At 44.5% G+C, this 23,624-nt stretch overlaps 1 protein-coding gene across 2 annotated transcripts in view; it reads left to right on the top strand.

Annotated features, from left to right (window-relative positions):
• Positions 1 to 23,244: 23,244 nt before the first annotated feature.
• The window catches only part of Nck2 (NCK adaptor protein 2), a 118,750-nt gene continuing 118,370 nt past the window's right edge, over positions 23,245 to 23,624 (top strand). Inside the window, exon 1 of one of the 2 annotated variants that reach the window (XM_075980266.1) lies at positions 23,245 to 23,306. The gene's annotated coding sequence lies outside the window, so the exon portion shown is untranslated. Of the gene's footprint in view, positions 23,318 to 23,624 lie in introns of both variants that reach the window. The other variant, XM_075980267.1, reaches the window with a different exon arrangement.

The raw sequence follows: 23,624 nt of genomic DNA, 5'->3' as shown, positions 1-23,624 counted from the left end.
GCATTGCTCTGACTCTTAGATACATGTTCATCACGTAAGACACACCTTCGCTTGACTACAAAGAGCCGTCTCTGGCCATCATGCCCATTCCTACAAAAAGTCTTGTTTTCTTGGACAACATCCTTATTGCACTGCTGGATGGGTTTATAGTTTCAGCTTTCCTACTTATTAAAGTTTGCGATAGCATAGTACCACTAAATCACCCAAATTAAATCCTGGGCTTCAAGGAGAGAATATTTACTTTTCACAGAAGCATGAGCAAAAGTAAAGCATTGGAAAACCTCACCTGCCGGGTCAGGAAAGGAACCCTAGTAATAAAATAAATGAAGGACCATGTTTAGCCTAGGCATTAATTCCTCCCCTCAGGTGTGGTTAAATCAGTGTGAGGAAGAATACAGGTTTCCTTTTCCTCTAGGCTGAAAGTGGTACCCAGTAAGAGATAACGGCAGACCAGATTTGGAATTTCCATAGCAAAGGTAGTCAATAGTAACTTTCAAAACAAATAGAAAGTGTGGAGGAGATACAGGGGCCATCAGGTACAATTGGAGTGAAGGAATAACATCTGTTGCCATGTGGCACAGCTGGCGAATGATGGTTGATAACAACCGTGTCCTTCAACACACAAGATAGGGTTTGGATACACCCAAGGGCGAGAAATGGTCTCCATCGGCCAGTGATGGAGAAGCCGGACATCCTCATCTTCCATCATTTCTTGTGCATACTGATCGAAATAGTCACCAAGCCTCGTAAATATTCTCAATGGCTGTGTTGCAGCTAAAATAATAATGAAGTTGTGTTTCTCCTGAGATCCTGGCTATCAGGTTTGTCTCTGAAAGGGAGCTCCTTCTGTGGCCCATAGAAGACTACACCCTAGTTGATTCTTGCCTTTCGGTCCCAGGAACAGGGGAGGAGACAGCACAGGTGGGAACCCACTACTTATGCATGGACTAACATGGCTGCTGGTCTCAGAGCGGTGAGAGGGAAGGGAAGGATTTCCTGGACTAAGTTGTTGGTTTTTTTTTTTTTTTTTTTAGAAATTGAATGTACCTTTGTGACCTTCTCTCCGCACTGAGCCCATTATCATCTTCCTTGTCTCCGGTGCATGGGAGGGGGGGGTGAATTTAGATGCCCTGAAGTCACTCCTTTAGAAAGTCTTCAGATGTCATCTAATTTACCCTACTGTCCTAGGGCAGGGTAGTAATTAAACTCTCACAGAAATGAGAATCTCTGTTTTCTAAAAAGTTCCTCAGAAAAGAACCGTTTGTAAACTCGCTTAGAGCCATGGGGAGATCCAAGCGGAGCAATAGGCAGGTGAGAAACAGAGCTCAAGCATAAGTTCTCCCCTACCTAGGGGGGCTCAGGGACATTCCCCAGCTGCACCTACCTCTTCCTCAGTCTATGGAATGATCTTTTCCACGGTGGAATCAGAAGGCAAGCCCCGGACGAGACAGCTGACAGCTGCTGCAGCCCCAACACCCATCACTTCCTGGATTATAAAGGTGTCCAGTGCTGTTCCGTAGCCTATGGGTGACTAAACCAGGCTGTTCCGGTATTTTCTGGCACAAATAAACCAACTTGAGTGACAAGATAAGAAAGCCAGGGGTGGCTAAAGGATGGTTCTTCCACAAGCCTTTCTCTTTCTTTACTGCCACCCCCAAATTGGTCTAGCCTCTGCTCAAAGCAGCCTTTAAAGGAAGTACCGAGAGAGGCGTATGGAGGGATGCCTAGCAGGTGGCAGGAGGAGGGGTGGGGTGGGTATCCAGATAGGTTAGAGTCTGAGAAAGAAGAATATACTTTTGTTCACTTCAGATCTTACTTGGAATTCTAGAGAATAGAATCATCGACACACAAGAGAGCTTCAAGTATTTTACATAATACTCAGATTTGGAGGAAAGAATAGTTTCCTCTGCACAGGAAATTATGAAAAAAAAAAGGATTTTAATATGAACACAGCACCATTACGAAAAGACAAGAACAGACTGAGGTGCCTTTGATAGACGAAAGGCTCAATGGGTTTGTTAGATCAAGTGGTCAAATAAGTATTAATAACTGCGGAGATTATGTGTGAAGAACCGTAGATCGCATCACCCGTGGGTACATGTAGGTCTGCTTTTTGCCGCTGGGACAAGTGCAGAAAAGAGCAACTTGAAGGAAGAAAGGTTTGCTGTGACTCATGGTTTCGGAGGCTTCAGTCGGTGGTCACTTAACACCGTTGGCCCAGAGGAGACATCACGGTGGGGAACACCAGGCTAAGGAAATTGCTTTTCTCATGCCAGCTGGGAAGTGGGAGGGGATATTTAGATCCACATTAAAACAGAAATGGAATTCATAACAAAATGTGAGGAAAGGCAGTCATCTGACTGCTCCCCAAAGCCAGACGAATAAAAACAAGGAAGTGACAGCTTTCCATTTGCATATTAACGAAGGTATTTATCCAGCACACGGTTGTACTCGCCTCAAAGTCCAGTGAAATTAGTACATCCATTTTATTTTAAACTTCAACGACACTTTTATTAGGATTTAAAAAAAAAAAAAAACCTTAGAGTGACAAGCTGTAAACCTGTGCAGCTGCCCCAGAGACTAGGAAAGCCTGCTGTTTGAGTTAAGTGAGTCAGTTTAGAAACCAGACACATCCACAAAGCAGACAAGCAGCCACAGGGCAGGAAGAGGGACTTTAGAGAGAGAGGAATGAAGCCCAGAGAACCAGAAAAAGGCAGCACCCAAAAGAAAAAGACAAATGATTGAGAGGCAAATGAGCAAGTTACTAAGAAGCTCCAGGTGGTTCTGAAGCAAGTGCTCTAGGGGGTGGGAATTCTGGGAACAAAAAGTACATTGTTTCACTAAAGGGATAATTACTCTTCTTATCTCTTTAGTGTGGCCTCAAGTGATCACACCTTCCTTAGGGGTGGTCCCTTAGCCAGGAGATTGACTTGCCTAACTGGAATGTTTGGTCTACACCTAGCGCCAATGCTATTCTGTCTGGACTTTCAGCTTCTACCAGTGTGAGCTAAACCTCTTTACTGAGGAGTTAACCAGCCTGTGGTGTTTTGATATAGCAGCACAGAATGACCTGAGACATGTCCTGATTTTGCTCAAGCGATCTTCAAGACTTAACCACCTCTCAAAGGACCCGCCTCTGCACAGCTGTTCCAGTGTGCTTCTCAGTTGCCGTGATAAGACACTGACCTAAGCCGGGTGAGCTGGCAGAGGCAGGTGGATCTCTATGAGTTCCAGGCCAGCCAGAGCTACATAAAAGATCCTGTCTGAATGAAAAAGAAAGAGAGAAGGAAAGGAAGGAAGAGAGGAAGGGAGGGAGGGAGGGAGGGAGGGAGGGAGGGAGGGAGGGAGGAGAAAAACTTTAGGCAGGAACTGAAGCAGAGGTCATGGAGAAACACTGCTTACTGTCTTGATCCCTCAGGCTTGCTCAACCTGCCTTTTTATACGACTTAGAACCACCTGCTCTGGGATGGCACTGCCCACAGTGGGTTGGGCTCTCATACATCTGTTAGAAAATTTTTAAATTCCCCACAAATATGACCATGTGCCAAATCTAATGGAGGCAGTTCCTCGGTTGAGGGTCCCTCTATCCAGATGTGTCAAGTTGAGAGCCGATACTAACTGTGACAGCAGCATCCTGACGATTAGTTTTTCCACATGTGGCTTGTAGGGTACACATTCAGACCATGGTGTATCATCAAACACAGAAGTAATCATGTGAAGGAAAAGAGAGCAGAAAGAAAAGAATCCAGGATGGTAGTGATAGCCGGGCCAATCTGAGATCATTTCCTCTTTAAAATTTTAACGTAAGACTTATAAAACGTTTAATTTAAAAATCAAATCCATGTAATCAATTCCTTAGAAGATGGGAACTGGGAAATGTTGGGTTTTCCAACTAGTGGCAGTATATTAGGTCGAAAGGGACCATACAGATTTGACCGAATGACTCAAGGGCGCCTAATCCATGTCTTTGGTCCATTCTGATTTGGGATCCTTTCTAATGTCTATCAATTATTGTTTCATAGGAGTCAAAGGATATCTTTGTTGATGTCCCCTGGATGCTGCAACAAAAAGCTATGAACATAGTGGTTTAAAACAAGGCTGTCATTGAGAGGGAGGGACATGGGAGGTTTCTGTGACAACCCCTACCCGCTCACCCCTGTCCTTGCCCCCCCATAAGGAACAGCCTAGACAGGAAACCATCTAAGAGAACTCTTTAAAAGTGTGATGGGGATGCTGACATGCAGTCTTCACAATTGATGCTTTTGGTGGGGACTGGGAAGGGGAAGGAATCAGTTCTGTTTAAGGGGCGAGCCACTGTGTGTTTGAGCATGCTCCAGTGAATATATGGATTACACAAATTGTACTTTTTTTGTGCAGGGGGGAGGTCACAAGAGTAGAGGGGCAGACATGGAAGAACTGAGAAGTGAGTGTGATTGAGGTGCATGATGTGAAATTCCCAGAGAACCAATATGAATGTAATGTTAAACAAACAAACAAAGGGATGCTGTGTGTGTCCTAGTATTTCTAGAAAAGGTCAAAAATGGAAGAGACTCTTACAGAGTCTAAAACCACCCTGTGTGGCTAGCTGTGATGGGAAACACATTTAATCTTGGCACGCAAGAGGCAGGGGAAGGAGGATCTCTGTGCTTGAGGTCAACTTGGTCTACCTAGACAGGTCCAGTCTAGTAATGGTGACTTACTGAGACCCTGTCTCAAACAAAACAACATAAACAAGAAACCCCCAAGCAAACAAGGGACAACAATGGCAACATAAAACCATTCTGTGAGTTGGTAAGTCATCGCTTTGATTTTTCCCCACTTTCCTTGATCCCTGGTTCCAGCTTCTAGTCATTTAGCAACCCCGGCCTACATTTAACTTCCCTCTTCCTCCGAGGATCTCATTCCTTCTCTTCTACCTGGGTTCAAGTCCCCCTCCTTTAAAGATACATGTGGCCACACTTGGGGTTCGTATGGGTAATCCAAGATAATGACCTATCTCTGGACCCCGGAGTACATCTATACTGTAGGCAGACTTCTCTGTCTCAGCCAGTTCCCAGATAACTATACAGAGCCTTAATATTAATTGTAAATGTGTGGCCAATAGCTTAGGCTCGTTATTTAGCTAGCTCTCATAACTATTCATCTATGTGCTGCCCCGAGGCTCAGTTACCTTACATACATATTTCCCATCCTGCTTGCTCTGCACTGCTTGGCACCGCCTCTGATGCTGTCCTTCTTCTCCTCAACATTCTGTCTGCCCTGAAAATCCTGATCAGCCATCAGCTGGCCAGCTCTTTATTAATCAGTGAGAGTCATAAACATTCACGGTGAACAGCAGGTTTATTCCACAGCACTGAACACTTGTTCTCAGCCGGGTAACAGCCACAGGTTCCAGGCAGGGGTCATGTCATTCATTTCCCCCGCAGGCTATCACCCTGCCTTTCTCTGCTCTTTGATTGTGGATGTGATGCAAACAGCTGCTGGCTCCCACCTCCTTCTTTCCCCTGCCATGATGGAGCGCCCCCCTGAAACTGTACATGGAAATAAACCCCTTTGCTTCGGTCAGGACATGTTAGCATATCATTTAGCAGCTGTTAAAGAAACCAAGACATGCGTCTCCTTGCTGGGAACGGGAAGCTACTTTAGAGAATTCTAGAGATATTGGAATTATCCAGAATTTTCCCAGATTCCTTCGCTTCGCCCTGTGTTTTGCTTTTCAACCCTTCCCACAAGTTACAAATATGGTGTGTTCTGTCTTACAGAATTTGGGACACAAGGTAAGGTGGGGAGAGGGGGATTCTGGTTAGTACTTGCGTGCCCATTCTTGTCCGTGCCTCTTTCCATGTTCCACCCCAGTGACTTAAAAAGTGCATGTCCATCAACTGTAATACCCCATGATCTCCATCCTGGGGCTTTACTTTGAAAGACCACCCTTATCACACTGTGAACAGAATTTAGTGAAAGAGACATTAGCTACAAGAATATCATAAACCAGGGCTGGAGAGATGGCTCAGTGGTTAAGAGCATTGCCTGCTCTTCCAAAGGTCCTAAGTTCAGTTCCCAGCAACCACATGGTGGCTCACAACCATCTGTAATGAGGTCTGGTGCCCTCTTCTGGCCTGCAGACATACACAAAGACAGACTATTGTATACATAATAAATAAATAAATTAAAAAAAAAAGAATATCATAAACCGCAGCCCAGGAATGACTTCAGTTATAAGAAAATACAAACAGGGAGCTCACTAATTTCAGTCACAAGGAAGGAACCATCATAGGTCCAAACTAGTCCCTCTGAATGTGGTTGACAGTTGTGTGGCTGGGGCAGACCGAGGGGCCACTGGTAGTGGTACCAGTATGTACACTTACTGTTTGTACTGGCTTCTTGGGAACCTATTCTCTTTGGATGGATACCTTGCTCAGCCTAGATATAGTAGGAAGGGCCTTGGACCTTCCATAAAGCAATGCACCTTACCCTCTCTGAGGAGTGGATGGGGGGTGGAGTAGGGGGGCTAGATGGAGGGAATGGGAGGAGGGGAGGGAGTGAGGACTGGGATTGGTATGTAAAATAAAAAAAATAGATTGTTTTCTTTAAAAAAAAAAAGAAGTTATAAAAAATACCAAACAAACTTAATTTTCTATTTTGTCAGTACTAAACCTCTGATCTTCTGTCTGTCATGTTGCTTAAAGGAAGTACAGCTAGCTCATTAAGGGAAAAATACTTGTTATAAAATTTTGTGGTTGAAGGCCAGAAAATGGAGAAGCACAGGAATTCTGAGAGGCCCGTGAGGAGTAGTACCCAAGCCCTGTGTCTGACACAGAATGTCCCACCTCTGTCACCATGGATCTATCCTTCAGGCATTTCCTTCGTTTTACCTCTGAGCTCATTCCTTGAGACTGGATCCTCCAGACGACATCCAAAGTGGAATGATACATGTCTGGAACTAGACAACAACATACCGGAGGCCTGGTGTTGCCTGTATTCTGGAACTGCTGGGAAGTCCAAAGGAGAACCTGTGTCAGGAGCTGCTTGGAGAAGGAGTCTCATATCTCTTTGGCTTACTATTAAGGATCTGACAGCAGATTCACCATTAACTGTTTGCATGATGAATGGCTATTTACCATATTTCAGAATTCATCTTGTGTGGGGTCAAGGGTGATTCCTAAAGCCCCGTAGGGACATTCAGATGAAAGGGAAGGACCCAATGTCTTACCCTAATCTTCAGGCTTTGGTTTAGGATAATAGAAGCTAGAACACTTGAGCTAAGAATAGTCCTGCTTCTTTACTTAATGTGCGTAGCCTCAAAATAGCTTGGCACAAGTCCCCAGGCCCAACCCTGCCTTTGTGAGGAGAGACAAAGCTCAAATCTCACTCAGCCACTGCAGTCACCAGAGTCTACTTAGGTCTCAGGAGGGCTGGCTGAAATCTCAATTCCACCTTTAGGGGAAGAAAGGCTCTCATCTGTACTAGGTCTGGAAGCACATACATGTCGCGAGTGATAGTGTTCAGCATCTCTGTGTGGGTAGTTCTTCAAAGCAAGGAGAGATCCATCATGTCTCTAAATTGTGACCGTCATTCCCCACTGTTCACTCTGCACACCAGGACATGCTCCCACACGAGATTCCCTTTTTCATACCAATGAACATCTTGACACCGTTATATCCCGGGCTTTCCTTGATCCCACTACACAGATGTTGCTTGTGTTAGCAGTGACAGCTGGCAGGTGTTTAGGCTTCACCCAAGTGGCTTTTCAGGAAGCTGTTGCTTCTGGGTAATGTGTAGACTTGGGCCTTCCACAGACCTGGTAGGTACTTCCAGGAGGAGCTGAGGCGACAGGCCTGACAGCCAAGGCATAGCAGTTAGTCATCTGGGGAAAGAACTCAGGCAGTGAGGCAAGTTGGGAAAGGCCCAGCTGCAGCTGACCTGCCGTAGCTACCTTCACTGTGAGGGAGGCATCCTCTGGCCCTTACAAAGTCATTTTATATGTACAGTGTGCCCTGGAGAGGAACTCCTCTGATCATAGAGGAGCTCAGTGTCTTTTGTGTGTTTTACTGAGTAACGTAGAGCTTGGTTTCCAGTCGTGGTAAGGTACGACGTCAGTTTCCTGTCCCCCAGGACACACTGGAGCTTCCATCACTGCTGTTACTACCCATTCCTGACCTGGATGGCGACGAAATGCCAACAAGACATGATCCCCTTTTTATTTTGGTAATACATGAGATCCACCGTCCACTCCTGTGTTTTAGTCTGTTTTCTGCTGTAGCCAAATACAATTTGGATCATTTAGAAAGAATAGAAGTTTATTGATCTCATGATCTGGAGACTGAGAGATCCAGAGTCTGGCACTAGCCCAGCATCCAGTGAGGAATCTCTGCTTGGTCATGATATAGCAGAAAAGATGGCAGCAGACTGTGAGACAGTACGTCTTCCAGGAAGAACTATTGCAATTATTCTCATAACCCATCCACCATCCATCCATCCATCCATTTTTCCAACCTTCCACCCACCAATCCATCCATCCATCCATCCATTTTTCCTACCTTCCGCCCACCAATCCATCCATTCATCCATCCATCCATCTACCCATCCTTCCTTCCTTCCTACCTTCCACCCACCCATCCATCCATCCATCCACCCATTTTACCTTCCACCCACCTACCTACCCACCCTTCTATCCATCCATCCATTCTTCCTAACTTCCACCCACCCACCCACTCACCCACCTACCCTTTCATCCATCCATCCATCCATCCATCCTCCATCCATCCATCCATCCTCCATCCATCCATCCATCCATCCACCCATTTTACCTTCCACCTACCTACCTACCCTTCTATTCATCCATCCATCCTTCCTAACTTCCACCCACCCAGCTACCCTTTCATCCATCCTCCATCCATCCATCCATCCATCCACCCACCCATCCTGATTGAGTTTCTGACATAACTTCCTTCAACAATGAACAGCAACTCACATACTGAAATAAGCCCTTCCTCCCCTCAGCAGCTTTTGGTCAGAGTGCTTATGACAGCACCAAAGGTAGAACTAAAAAAGTAGAGTTCACAAAATGCCACAATGTCTAGGTCTCTAGTAATCTTCTGGCTTCCATATTCTGTTGTTGTACAGGAAGTAGTCTGTTCACCTAACAAAAGTAGAGCAGAGCAGAGAATCAAGGTCACGTGCACCTGATTTGTACTGTGACTACAGAGTGCCAACGAATGGCACCAGAGAAGGCAGAGCTGGGACAAGACCCATGTGTGCATGCGTGTAGAGATTAAAAGAGAGAGAGATTGAATATATTTAAAGTACTTGGGGGCAGAGGATTTTGGGTTGGTGTTTGTGGAGTATTTGCATCATGTATCTTGGGAGGGAATCTCAGTCTAATATAAGACTCATTGGTGTCATGTGCACTTCATTGCTTGACAAAATCTGAAGGTGACTTAACCCAATCTTTCACGCACCCATGTTTTTTACTGTGTTCCCACAAAGCATTAGGTGTGGGATTTTCCCATGTGTTATGTAATGTTGCTCTTAGATTCTAGGGAATTGTGGGCTTGGGGATTAGAGATAGTCAACCTGCATGTTTGATTAGAATACTGCTCCAGTCTTTGGAAAAATATACAAATTTGATTCAAGTTCAAATTAAAAGACAATCAAGTCTCTAGAAATGAAAATGCTTTTATGGTCCATTGTCTCATGGATTTTCAAAGTGGTTTTTTACATACAGAAGTTTGATTTTCTTTTTAACAAAACTAATACCTTATGGCCTTATTCAGTATAATAGAATATATGGATAGATGCATTTTATACATTACAATCCATAACTTTTACTCATAATGAAATTTATTGAAAAGATTAATAAGAATACAAACTGAGAATTAGAACATGTGGGCATCAGATGTGGTCTCCTGCCCCCTTCAGTAGAGATATGTAGTACTCAGATGACTGACAGTCACAAATATCAAGTTTAAGTGATTCGCAGTTATCTCAAATGGGTGCTAATTACACTAATTCACACATATGCACACTAATTCATTTAAGGCAAGTTCTTACCATGTATCCCAGGCTCGTCCTGAACTTGCTTCATCGCTCACACTGGTCTCAAACTCCTAATCCTCCTGCCTCAGCCTCTCCAGTTCTGGGACTGCAAGTATGTACCACCATATCTAGCCTAACCCAGAAACTTGATAGGAAAAGAGGAAGGCACATTTTCTTTGGCAGTATCGTGAAGATGATATGGTGTCTTAGCTGCCTGATGACTGTTAAATACCTTAGCTTTAATTACCACCTGGAAGAAGATACTTTTCAAACATATCTTTGAGCAACACAAGACATAAAAGCAGATTAGCTTTTAGCAGTCAGATAGGGTAATACGCAGTGTGTGGCCAGAGCATACGAAGTTCTGACGCAGTCCGAATTCCCTCAACTTGGCATGTTGACACCAAACCTTCTGTTCCATAGCGGACATTTCAGCCGTAGTCTTAGTCCGAGTAACACAAGAACCCTACATTGCCACGTTCAATTCTTTACAACTATCTCTAAGGCACGAAAACTCACGCAGCCACGCCGCACTTGTGAGTTTTGCTAAAGAATTCTTCTACTACGCAATACTAATAGTTTTGTCTTGCCTGAAGTGGCCGTGTGGATTCGTAACCTCCATGGAATCTCCTTCAATATTGAAAGTTCAGTCTGTAATCCACGTTTATTGTGAGCAACTGAAGTCTCACCACGTGACGATAATCCTTATAAAGGCTGTTTGACATTGCCTTACACTTAAAAAAAAATGCATTTCCCTCCCCGCCCCAGTGCAGAAGCCTGGGTCTGTTATGCAAATATGTTGCGTGTGCACAAACTGGCCGTCAGATTTATGGGAATGGTACTTTTGTTGCTGTTTTTTTAAGAGACCACTGCTGTCCTTCACTGTATAGACATCGCTACATTCTCAGTACAATTGTTTGTGGCGGGTTGCGTTCCTGAGCATGGAAAATTTCCTGCTTCTAATAGGCCTACAGCGAGTGCTTCATACAGTGATAAATTTCTTATTTCCCCTAGGACATACATAAAAGCAAAGGCTGGGCGTGGTGGGGAAAGCCCATAATCCCAGCAATGAGGAGCCCAAGGCAAGATTGTGCAGTTAAACATTAACCTGGTTTCATAATGAAACTCTTTCTCGAAAAAAAAAAAAGGAAAAGAAAGAGGAAAGAATAAGGAACAACAGCAAAAAACAGTACCTATATCCTTCTCTACTTAAAATGTGGACATTTGACTAATTTCAATGCTTGCAGCCAATGGCTCAAGAGCCCCGGATCCGGGTCTTCAGATTCTCCTGTAGCTCACCTGACCAGCAGTGAACATTGTCTTGGCCAGTCTCTTCTCACATTGACAATACCAGTGGCACAGGATCCAGTAACATTTTCTCAACATTAAATACTAAGACCTCTCACCTGGCTGATTAGCTACAAAGGGAACTTCCCACCCAGTGAGAGTCTTGTTGACATTTGGCTCCTGCTGCCTGGCCTCCTGAGTCGCATAGGTAATGTAGAACGAGCCAGGGAGATGCTGTGCACCCAGAGAGCCCCCGCCTCTGCTGGGGAATCCAGAGCTCAGGGAACTTGACTATTACAATGAGCTGAAGCTAATAAGCGTGTGCAACCACTACACTGAAAAGAAACCTCATCCTTATTACTTTAGGCAGTAAATAAAGACACCATTGGCCCTCTGGGAGATACCATCTCTGTCTTCCAAGACTCTCTGCTGAGCAGTGTTTTCAGAAGACAGCCAAGGAGGGAAGACTGCCAGAGCCTCTGCTGGGAAGATGAGCGGAATCTCGGTGTTCTACACAGAACGGTCTCTCTCAGGGATGGTGCCCTCCCCGCCTGCAACCTCTTAATGTGCGTGAGTTTATAAAAACCCTCTTTCCACCCTTTTTCTTGTCTGGAGGATCCTTCAAGGAATACTATATCATGAAAATTTGCTCTAACACCAACCCTTCTTTTACATAAAGAAAGAGAATCATGGTTCTCACCCATCCAAATGCTGAGACCCTTGAATACAGTTCCTCATGTTGTGGTGCCCCCCGACCATAAAATTATTTCCGTTGCTACTTCATAACTGTAATTTTACTACTGTTATGTATCATAATGTAAATATTTGTGTTTTCCAATGGTCTTAGGTGACCCCTGTGAAAGGGTTGTTTGACCCATAGTTTGAGAACCACTGAAACAGAGGCACAAAGCAGCCTACTAGGTCTATGCGATTTCAGTGTCAGCTTCAAATGTCAAGTGCTATTTCAGCGTCAAGTCAAGGAATCGCGAATCCAAGTGGTCCTGTACAACTGCCGAATTGTCCTTTCCAATTTAGATGACCTAATTGTATAAGAGCAGCAGTCACGGCAGCAGAGCATCTTCTTGTGAGCCCCACCCCCAAAAGCATCCTAGACAGGGCTTAGAGTATAAGGTCACTTGAGAAAGGGATCCTATGGGGGGTGGTTCCATGTGAAGGGCTGGGTACCAGCTCCATCTGCTCCCTACACCCAGTGCCCAGGGTCAAGGATCATCACCTCTTTGATCTTTCTAGACTCTAATACATATCTGCTTCAATGGGAGGCCTGCAAGGCTGCCAAGGAGACACACAAAGGTAGTTTAGATGGTGTTGTTGTTGTTTTAAGTTGACTTAGTTTAATTGGGTTTCTTGGTGTGAGTGTGGTATATGAACATGTTTACACACCCAGAGGCTACAGGAAGACTACAGGCATCCTGCCTTCTCACTCTCAGCCTTTCCCCTTGAGCTAGAGTCTCTTACTGAAACTTTAGCAAGGCTAGCAGTCAGCAAGCCCCAGAGATCCACCCGTCTCTGCCCCTGGCCCACTCCGCGTTCCACTTGCAGGTTACAGGCATGCCTATGACCACACCCAGAATTTTATGTGGGTGCTCGTATCTGAACCCAGATCCTTATGTTTATATAACAAGTGCTCTTACCCACCTAGACATGTCTCCAAGTCCTCCTCGGATGGTTTTTAAAATGAAATAACATTACCCAGCAGGGTAAAGACTCGAGAAAGAGGAGATGGGGGAGCTGAGAAGGGAAAAGGTACCTGAATGCAATGAAAAACACTGGCTGGAGAAGAGGGCAACAGAGAGAATAGGAATGAGGGAAACAGCTGGAAGAAAAGAGTCGTGGGCAGTGGGGCTCTACAAGTCCTCATAGCAGGTGACTTATAGATTCTGTGCTGAGGTCAAAGGAGACCAAACTGAGGTAGACATAGTTTTTGGCTATAGCTCCAATCATGACCCCTAAAACGTACCCCTCCTGTAATCTCTGGAACTTGTGACTATGTTACCTGTTGAAAAAGAACTTTGCAGCGGTGAGTTAGAAATAAGCCCCAAGAAGGAAAATGATATTTGGATTCTCCAAGGGCCCTGCTGTAATTATGAGTCCTGAGAGAGGGTCACAGTTGTAGTCATTGCTCAGTTGCTGCGAAGAGACTCATTGACCAAAGCAGCTTTAAAAAGAGATCATTTAATTAGAGGCTTGGGTACAGTTTCAGAGGGTTAGTCCACAATCACCATGGTGGGGAGCATGGTAGCAGATAGGAAGGCTTGACACTGGAGCATTAGTTGAGAGCTCACAACTAATCCAAAAGTTGCAGGTGTTTGGCACGGGCTTTTGAAACCTCAAAACCTACCCCCAGTGACATACCTCCTCCAACAAGGTCAGACCTCCTTCCTAATCTTTCTTCAACAGTCCACCAACTGGGCAACAAACATTCAAGCATATGAGCCATGGGGGCCACTAGAGTCACCTTTCCTAACGGAAGGGAGAGAGACTTGAGAGAGGAAGCAAGATCAGAAACATTGCTGGCTTTGGAGATGGGGAAGTCACCACCAGCCAAGGAGCATAGATGTCATCTAAAAGCTCGAGGAGGCATAAGTAAATAAGAGATTGTTCCTTGGAACCTTCCATTGGTAATATAGCCCTATGGGTGCCTTGATTTTCCTTTCTGGAAACCAATCATTGATTTTTAATCACTCTGTATTGCCTAGTCTTCTAACTCTGTGGTGGTTTGTCACACGACAATGAGAAACTCATGCTCCTTCTGGTTTGGCATGGTAAGGAGCGCCAATCATGTTTAAAGCCTTCCTCACCTCATGGTCCCTGGTGAGGAGCAGGATTCATTATATGGATTTAACAACAACAACAACAAAAAAGAAATGAAGAAGAATGAGTATGTTGGTTAAGAATTCATCATAACAATCAAGTTATAGGATAGTAAGGTAAGTATAAATTCTGCTTCTTGGTTGTATTGTTCAGTCATTTTGTAAATCAGTATTCCATACTGGTAGAACAAATGATGAAAAGCATCACAGCCACTTTTTAACATCTTGGCTGTAGACGCACATGAATGGAGATCGAAGAAGAGGCCTGTAGTGCTTGAGACCCTGCCCTGACTTCCTTCAGTGATGAACAGCAAACCTGAAGTGTAAGCCTAATAAACCCTTTCTTCCCCAACTTGCTTTTTGCCCATGGTGCTTTTGTCACAGCAGTAGAGACCCTAACTAAGACAGGCTTCCAAATCAGCGATGATAACCTGTAGTTCATATGTCAATGTGTTTGCATTTAAAATTGACATTTTGTTGAGCATGCGGTAACCCCTATAACCCTGGCACTCAGGTGGTTGAGGCAGGAAGATGATGGATTTGAGATCAGTCTATGATACATGACAATACCTTATTTTTATTTGTTTTTTTTAAGGCAACGACAACAAACAAGAAAGAAAAACTATTCTAGTTCTTGTCGTCCTCTCTTCCAAAGCATTGTTAACTTTAATAATTATTAAACAATGACATGTCCATGAGACACTCTAGGGATCCATGGTGATCCTTTACCTCTAACTCAGTGTGCCAGGTTGGAATGTCATACATGAATTACTAGACAACAGGGCCTTCATTCCTGGCTACATGACCCTATGGAGGCTCATAGAGTAAGAGTGGCTGCAAAGAAGAAGAGTTCACCGAATCCCGAGTAAACAGTGCTGTCTAGCCGGACAGGCCCAGACCATCAGTTATTAAACTATACTGGCTTGTTCTTCACAGCCCATTTTGAGTCTGAAAAATTTTTTTTTTTTATCAGATTTGCCATTGCTACTCTGAGCAGAGTACTACAAACAGCAACATCACAAGGGTCGCATCATGGTACCCCTAAAGCAAACTTCCCAAGAACTTACTTGCTCTCTAATGGAGGGCGGGACTAAGGAAGGCATCTGTTTGCCAGTGCTTTGGTGAGATGGTACATTTTAAAAGTCTTTCCTGCTAAATATGCATGCAAGTGAGGGGTCAACAGACTTGGAACCCTCAGTCACTGGAAATCTCTCAACAGTAAAAACTATGAATCTTGTCAACCTTTTATTTGTTTGTTTATTTTTGGGGAAAGGGTTTTATTGTGTGACCCAGGATGGCCTAGAAATCACAATCCTCCTGCCTCAGCCTCCCAAATGCTGAGATTACAGACAGGAGCCAGCACACCTCGATAATTTTGCTATTTTTTTAAAAGGTACCTCTAGAAGATGGCTTTGATTTCACAAACATGTTACTTAACTCTGCTCCACTCTTAGCATCGCGGGATGAGACTGAATGTTGGAAGGCCACTCTGAGGCACAGAGGACCCCAGCGTCAGGGCCCATGCTCCTTGCTATGCTGTGCTTTCTAAGATGACTTATCACTTTGCAATGTATCCGTTGCTAAGATTTCCACTTATATTCCAGACGACAGGACTTCCTAGTTAGTCTTTAACTGACACGGAAATGTAATTTTGCAGAATAGCTCCTTCTAGGATGTCTGATTAACTGAAGACGGATCCCAGCTAACAGAAATGCCGCACACACGAGTCACCCGAAAGTGGATTTCTAAGTGGGAATCCTGACTTTCCTCTTCTAATTGCTTTTGTCTAAAATGGACCTGCCCTGGCACTAACAATTCAAAATACCGTGAAGTCCAAGCGTTTCTAATTTTTGGAGCAAGCCAGCCTTCGAGGTTAAATGCTCCATTTTAGCATCTTTCACCCCAGTAAATGTTTTCAGGAAATACACACTGGAAGAGCTAAGAGTTGAACACACTCAGCCCTAAAACATAGTCAACTCTGTAGGGCTGTCTTATGGCTCCCCTTTAATTTAAACACTGAGATGGGCGGAGATGTTTCCAGAAACCCAGATCACAATTCATTCAGAGGCAGGAGAGTTCTATTGATCCTATGGCGGTGGCATCTCATTTTGGGGAGAGTTTGTATGAGAGCTAATGATTTACAGTAGTGTCATTTGTTTGTGTGTGGCACTGTGGGTAGTGTCTGGGACCTTGTGCATTCTGATCACATGTCCTTCTGGGGAGAGCTCTACCTTCCAGCCAAGAGACTGGCTTTCAAAATTGTTCCTTCTGTCAGCTACTGGGAAGGTGTCAGAGGTCTCTTCCATGTTCGTTCCCTCTTGAGTCTGAGGAGGGAATGAGACAGACACAGCAGTTTGGTAAGAAATCGCCATACCATCTTAAGAGTCCCGCAACTGTCCTTTCCTGAATCCCCCAAGCCTGCTTGAATTTGTTCTGAAAATCTTCTGGCCCCTTCCCTTTGGCGTCTCTTTGCCAACGCTTGCAGCCTTTGCTCTTTTCAGCAAAGAAGGTGGGATTTCCAGCTGTCAGGACAGACTTACAGACAGCCTGTTCTGTCCTGGTCTGAGCTTGTGCGGGAATATCAGCCTCCATTCCTGCCCTCAGGGTGCTTAGATCCGTGCCAAGATGGATGGCACAGTTAAATGGGAAGAAGGCTCATTACTCCAGAGGACTATTTAAGGCAGCAAGAGATCATTTTTCTAGCAAAAAGTCACTTGAGGGCAGGAATTGTCACTTGATCACTTGTGAGCCTCCTGGAGAGTTCTTGCTTGCAGTAATTTGGCAACAAATAAATTCATTAAACTGAACAGAATACAAACACACACACACACACACACACACACACACACACACACACACACACACACACAGGTTCATGCCTCACAAAACAATGTCCGCTGTTCTACCTCTGATACCAGCACCATTGCCTATCACTGCCTGGGGGCCCAGCCTCCAGCATCACAGGGCTCTGAGGGAAATCCACAGAATCCACTCACTCGTACTAGCTTGTTTTTTTACCTGGTATAGGGTGGGTAAGGAGAAAAGACACTCACACGCTCTCTGAATGGTCTCCTCCAGACATTTTCTTTATTCTTCTTTTGCATTCTCTAGTCTTTATTTTCTCTCATCCTTGAAGGTTTCCCTCTAACTCTATCGTTATTCTTGATGTTTCCCTTCTAACTCATTTTAACTTTGTCTTTATTCTTCCCTTTACAGCTTGTATACCCCAGTCAAATCTTCCAGGTAATAAAAATTTCAATGTGGTTACATTCTGCTCTGCAAGTGAATGATTACCATGAATACAAATAAAAAAAACAGCATGTTTTCCACATCCCTTACATGATTAAACATTTTATGTATTACAGGTGAAAAACAACTTATTCCAAGAATCCACATACACTCATACCCAAGCAATTTGTTATACATTAACAATGTATAAGCAAACAAGATATTCTTTTACTAGCAGGCTGCATTTTGTGGTTACAAAGAAATGACCAACCACTTTATGACTTATCTTAAAAGGTAATCTTATAAGAAATCTTAAAGGAATCACAAATCTAAAGTTTTATATTTGAAAAAGAATCAGTCATTTCTACTTTAAATATGTAGGGTGTATACCTCCTTATTAACAGTTTCTTCTATTAGGAGATTGAGGGCAGAAATGGGTATAAGGAATTAATTGTCACCTTTGGTCATCGAGCAATCCTAGCAAGAAAGGTACATCGGTTAATGATAATTGAGCTGCTTTGTTCTTGTTCCCTGACCTTAACCAGGTCCTCACTCAACTTGTGTCTTTCTGAAACTTTAGATTGTCTTCTTGGTTTTTCATCTCAAAGCTATTTGACAAAAACAACATAGTCTAACTTTAAGTTACTTTTAAAGCTTTGTTTCAGCTATGATTCACTCCAAAACCTGTGAAGGTATCTCCCAACAGTAAGGTTAAAAGAATTTAAACTAGCTGGGCTACAGGGACTCAATTATTTTCCTTATTCATTAACCTAAGCCATGGTCTATGTGGCTCCTCATTAGAAACTCGTGTGTTCTAGCTGTGTGACATTTCCTTGTTTTATTTTTTTTATCTTAAAAACTCTAACATTATTATTGTCAATTAGACAGTACAGCTTAGGAAGAAATCATCTTTATAATAATCCATAGGTAAAGATGCCCAGTAGAATGGGATGTTTTCAAGAGATAAACACACTACATTACAAGGAGTGGGGTTCTCCCCACACCCCTTCACACCATACTAGATACCAGAGAAAGATGGCAGCAGCAAGGCATTCAGGAATCTGTGGTCTAGGGTCCTTACCTATCTGAGATTCATGAATCAGGTTTTCGCCTTCTGGTGTGCTAATACCCTGAAGTCAACTGCCTTCTGCTGCTTCTTTGACATTGCCACTGGCAATTATTATCCTTAGCGTTAACTACCCCTGGGTCCTTAGGCTAGATTTGGTACCCCTGGTACCCCGTTCTTGTTCTCTTTGATGATCCACGTCCCAATAGCTGCTAAAACCTTTGGAGCCCTTTCTCTCAATTCTCCCAAATCACTTCCCCATCAATGCTCTCTACTCTAGTAGGGCTACTGCCTCTCTGAGGAATGGTAATGTGTGCCCATTCTTCCTCACCAGGCACCCTTGGGTACATGTGCCGAAGGAGTTTGCAGATGTCCACTTTTGACTGCCTCTTCTCCTGACCTTACCTGGCACCCTCTGCTCTGCAGGAAGACCACTCATGCTCCCCGCCCCACCCCTCCATTCCTACTTATGTTCCTCCTCTAAGCTGAGTTCTAAAGCCCTTCCACTAGGACCTCCTGCCTGTCTTCACTCTTCAAAACCCCACAGTTAATGTCACACAGGGGCTTCAGTTGTCCGAAGAGAAAGTGACTCTGGCCACCCTAAGTAGGGCCAGAGAATTGGTTAGAAGGGCGCCAAGTAGTACCAAGTAAGACAAGACTTAGAACCAAGTGCGCTAGCTGCTGCCTGAGGGAAGTGCTGGGGCCTTTCCATCTCATCCTTCCTTGTCCTTCTCACTTTAACATAAGCGTGCATTTTATTATATAGCATTAGGTATTGCATGTCACCTACTGATTAGTCAAAGGACGTAGGAGGATGTGTTGAAGCTTCATGCAAACGCCACACCATTTTGTGTAAGGTACTTGAGAATCTGTGGGTTTTGGTGTCCCAGTGGGTGAAGAGGTCACAGAAGTCACTGCTCATGAATACGAGGGACAATGTACTATCAGAGGCCCACGGAGGCTGATGATCTCAAGTAGCAGGCTTACCAGCAGACCTTGAGCCTCTGAAATCCGCACCATTACCGTATGTCTTAGGTAGGGTTTCTATTGCTGTGAAGAAACACCATGGCCAAAAGGCAAGTTGGGTAAGGAAAGGGTTTATTTATTTGGCTTTCACTGAAGGAATTCAGGACAGGAATTCAAACAAGAAAGGATCCCTGAAGTAGGAGCTGATGTAGAGGCCACAGAGGGGAGCTGCTTACTGACTTGCTCAACCCACTGTCTTTATACAACTCAGGACCAGCAGCCCAGGGATGGCACCACCCACCATGGGCTGGGCCCTCCCCTATTTGATCACTAACTAAAAAAATGCCTTCCAGCTGGATCTCAGGGAGGATTTCCTCACGAGAGGCTCCTTCCCCTGATGACTCTAGCTTGTGTCAAGTTGACACGCAAAACCACCCAGGACATCTTGCTAAGGTGGAGCTGCTGAATGAAGCTCTCAAGGAGGAAGGGACCCGGAAGGGGAATTCCCAGCTGCCCCTGTACTGTAGGAAAGGTAGACACTGGTGAGGCTCTGTGTGACACCTCCTCAGAGTGGATGAAAGAGAAAGCTTCCTGGTGAGCAGAGTTAAAGAGGAAACTGGTGGGCAGAGCTAAATGTCAGATGCCTTTGTAAAATAAACCACAGCACTAAAGGCTGATGGGACCTTAAAGGTTTATACTCCTTATTCTTTCAAATAATAAGTTATCAAAGACATTTTGCTAGTAAAAGAATGGGTACCCAAATAAAGTAGAATGCAGAGCTATATGCAGTGTATGTTTTTTGATGAAACAAGCTTTAAAAAAAAGAAGTATGTCTTCCATGGTGGGCCATGTCGTGGATTTAATGGTAGCCCCAAAAATGTGTCTCTAGAAAGAGAAGAGGAGATGATGGGCTGGTACTGGGGACCAGACATGTTAGCCTGAAGCATACATTGGAATGTAGCAGACCCAAGTCACAGAGTTAGAGCCATAAATATCCAGAAGAGGGAAGGAAGGGCTGTTCTCTGGGGCCTTTGTGCGGAAATTCTGGACTTCAGAGTGTGGAAAGGACACACTGTGCTTTATATTGTCTTGTCTAATTTGTTAAGGTAGTTACCGGGACTACTATAACACCGTAACGGCAACATTAGGAAGGCAGTACAGGCTTCTTAGGGCAAATCCCCCAGTCTCCCTAGGAGCCAATGCTCTAGTCTCCCGACACACAAAAACGAGAAGATCTCTGATGAGACTGTGGTGGGCAATGGGGAGGATTTTTTTATTTTTTATTTTTATTTTTAGCAAGGAGAGATGACAGGAGAAAGGCATTTTTAGCAAGGTGAGGATGATACCGCCACCTAGTATGAACATGGGAAAACTTGCATGACTAACTGGAAGGCAGCAGTCACGGCAAGAGCGAGAGCTGTGACACACAGCTCTGCCCCAGCTCTTTCGCCGTTTTGGGTTTTGAAGATGTGAATGGGCCTTAGAGTGGATAGATGTCCAGATTTAGTAACAGTTCATGGTAAGTATTGTTGGGGCATAATGTAAACACCAGGATCCTGTGATGGCAATGGAAGGGAAGGCCTAGGAAATGGTTGAGAACTGTGAACTACAAGAATCACCTTTGGACTGTATGGGGTTGTGGGGTTATCTAGTGCCCCTCTACTTTCTTTCTAGGGTTGGAGGTGACTAGCAGTTGGGTCACAAAGTGATCTGGATGGCAATGGTTTCTCCTGGGAGTTGAAGTAGATTCTAGGCCAGTGGTTCTCAACCTATGGGTTGGGGAGTTGAACGACTTTCACAGGGGTCACCTAAAACCATCAGAAAACAGATACTTGCCAGGCGATGGTGGCGCATGCCTTTAATCCCAGCACTTGGGAGGCAGAGACAGGAGGATGTCTGCGAGTTTGAGGTTAGCCTGGTCTACAGAGCTGGTTCCAGGACAGCTAGAGAAACCATGCCTTGAAAAACAAACAAACAAAACAAACAAACAAAAAAGAAAACAGATACTTGTATTAAATTCATAACGGTAGCAACAATATAGTTATGATGTAGCAATGAAAATAATTTCAAAGTTGGGGGTCACCACAACGTGAAGAATTGTATTAAAGGGTCACAGCTTGAGGAAGGTTGAGAACTACTACGTTAGGCCATGGCAAAAGCTGTGGGATGAAGAGCTAGCCTGGGAAGGATATTAGGTGACTGAGCAGAATGGACTAGCCTTGAGATAATGCAGATAAACTGGAATTCCTTAAGAGTATTGTTTAACTGGGACTGGGATATACAAAAGATGACATTTCATATTTCTGGAGACGGCTCGGTGAAAAAGTCCTTGACATACAAATACTAGGAGCAGAACTTGAGTTCCCAGTATCCATGTAAATGCCAGGTAGGTATGCAGCGCTCAGGAAGTGGAGACAGGGGATTCCCCCCTCTCAGTCTGGTTAGCTGCAGTAGCTAAATCAGAGAGCTCTGGGTTCAAGTGGGAGCCATCAGGGAGAACACCAGACAAAAACCATTTGGTCTCCATAAACACTAGCACAGACAGGTGCTCATACGTACATGCACACCACACGCAAGCATACAGAAAAGAAATCCATCTCACAACAAAAACAAAAAACCACATCCTCGTTGGGAATTCTGCTGTCGATGCTTGGAAGACGACTCCTCGCAGACAGAGACAGGTTGGCCCGAAAAGCAAGGAACGAGAATGCAACACCTTACAACGAGACGATGGACTTTAGACAACAGCAAAAATGTCACCTGTTTGAAGAAAAACTAGGTGGGCTAGGGTTGGGAAGGAGCTATTGAGTTTAGACGCAAGATGCCATTATTGGGGACTGTTTTAGTTTGTATTCTATTGCTGTGAAGAGACACCATATATATGCATATACACATATATACTCACACACATATAAAACTCATGAATATATTATATACATACACATATATGCATTTAGCTGGGGTGTTTACAGTTTCAGAAGCTTAGTCCATTATCATTATGCCAGGGAGCATGGCAAGGAGCAGGCGGGCACAGTGCTGGAGAGTAGCTGAGAGCTCTATCCTGATCCACAGCAGGCAAGGAGACACACTGGGCCTGGCCTAGCTCTTGAAACCTCAAAGTCCACCCTCATTGACACATCTCCTCCAACAAGGACACACGGCCTAATCCTTAAGAGTTCAGCAACTAGAGACTCAGTATGCAAACGTATAAGTCTACGGGAGCCGTTCTTATTCAAACTTCCCTAGGGACTTAACAAAGAATCAGTAAGAGAAGCAGTCTGAGACCACTCCTCAAAGCAAAAGCTAAAAACCTGGGCCCATATCCTCCTACTTATTTAGAGTAAATGGATTTTAAATAGGGTTAAACTATTGACTGGCGTTCTGTTTTTCTTATTGTAAATCTAAGTATTAACAGGATGAGGTCAGCACAAAAGGATGAACGGAGATAGCATCTCAGACTGAGAGAGGATGTTGGATATGCTGATTTTTTTTTAACCTAATGCCCTCCTGTCAGGTTATGTGCCAAGTGCTTTACATACGAGGCAGGTAAACATCTCACGTGCTAAAGTTGAGAAAGGTTGTGAACCACCACCTGTGTAAGGTGACACAGTTCAGGAAGCCTGCAGTCAAATTGTGCTATGACTACCGTGCCAAGCAAGCGTCCTCAGGTATTACCCATGCCTGGGAACTTCCTTTGGGGAGGGAGGCAGCTGACTGGTCACTTAGGGAGAATTGTTTCTGCCTTAATAAGGAGGAGCCAAGGGCCAGGGTAGAATCTCATTAACATAAATGTGAGCTACCCAACCAGAAAACTGAATTCATTTGAATATTAGGGCTTCCTTTGGGGAACCAGGAGAGAAGGAGCTGGGAGAAGAAACATCTGGATTCCGGTGTGTAAGGCGTATGTGTTCCTTCCCCTTGCTCTAGGGTTCTAGCTTTCCAAGTTTGCCATTACTCAAGGCTGAGTGAGCGAGGGCGCCTTCTAAAGCCTTTCCAGCCTCCCCTCCCCCCTCCCCGTACTAAAGGAGGAATCCCGAGCTCCGTGTAGCTGGCGTGGGCGCCTGGGAGGCAGAGAAGGTCGGGTTTCCTCTCCTCCCCCTAGGAAGTGGTCCCGCCTGGGAGGATGGAGGAAAAAAGTGTCTGGTTGGGAAAGTAAATAGATGCAAGGCAAATAAATAAAGAAAATGCCCACAAGCAATTACTGGGAG

Source organism: Microtus pennsylvanicus, chromosome 7 (genome assembly GCF_037038515.1).
Source record: "Microtus pennsylvanicus isolate mMicPen1 chromosome 7, mMicPen1.hap1, whole genome shotgun sequence".
NCBI classification, from domain to species: Eukaryota; Metazoa; Chordata; class Mammalia; order Rodentia; family Cricetidae; genus Microtus; species Microtus pennsylvanicus.
This window is presented reverse-complemented; position numbering and strand designations above follow the sequence as displayed.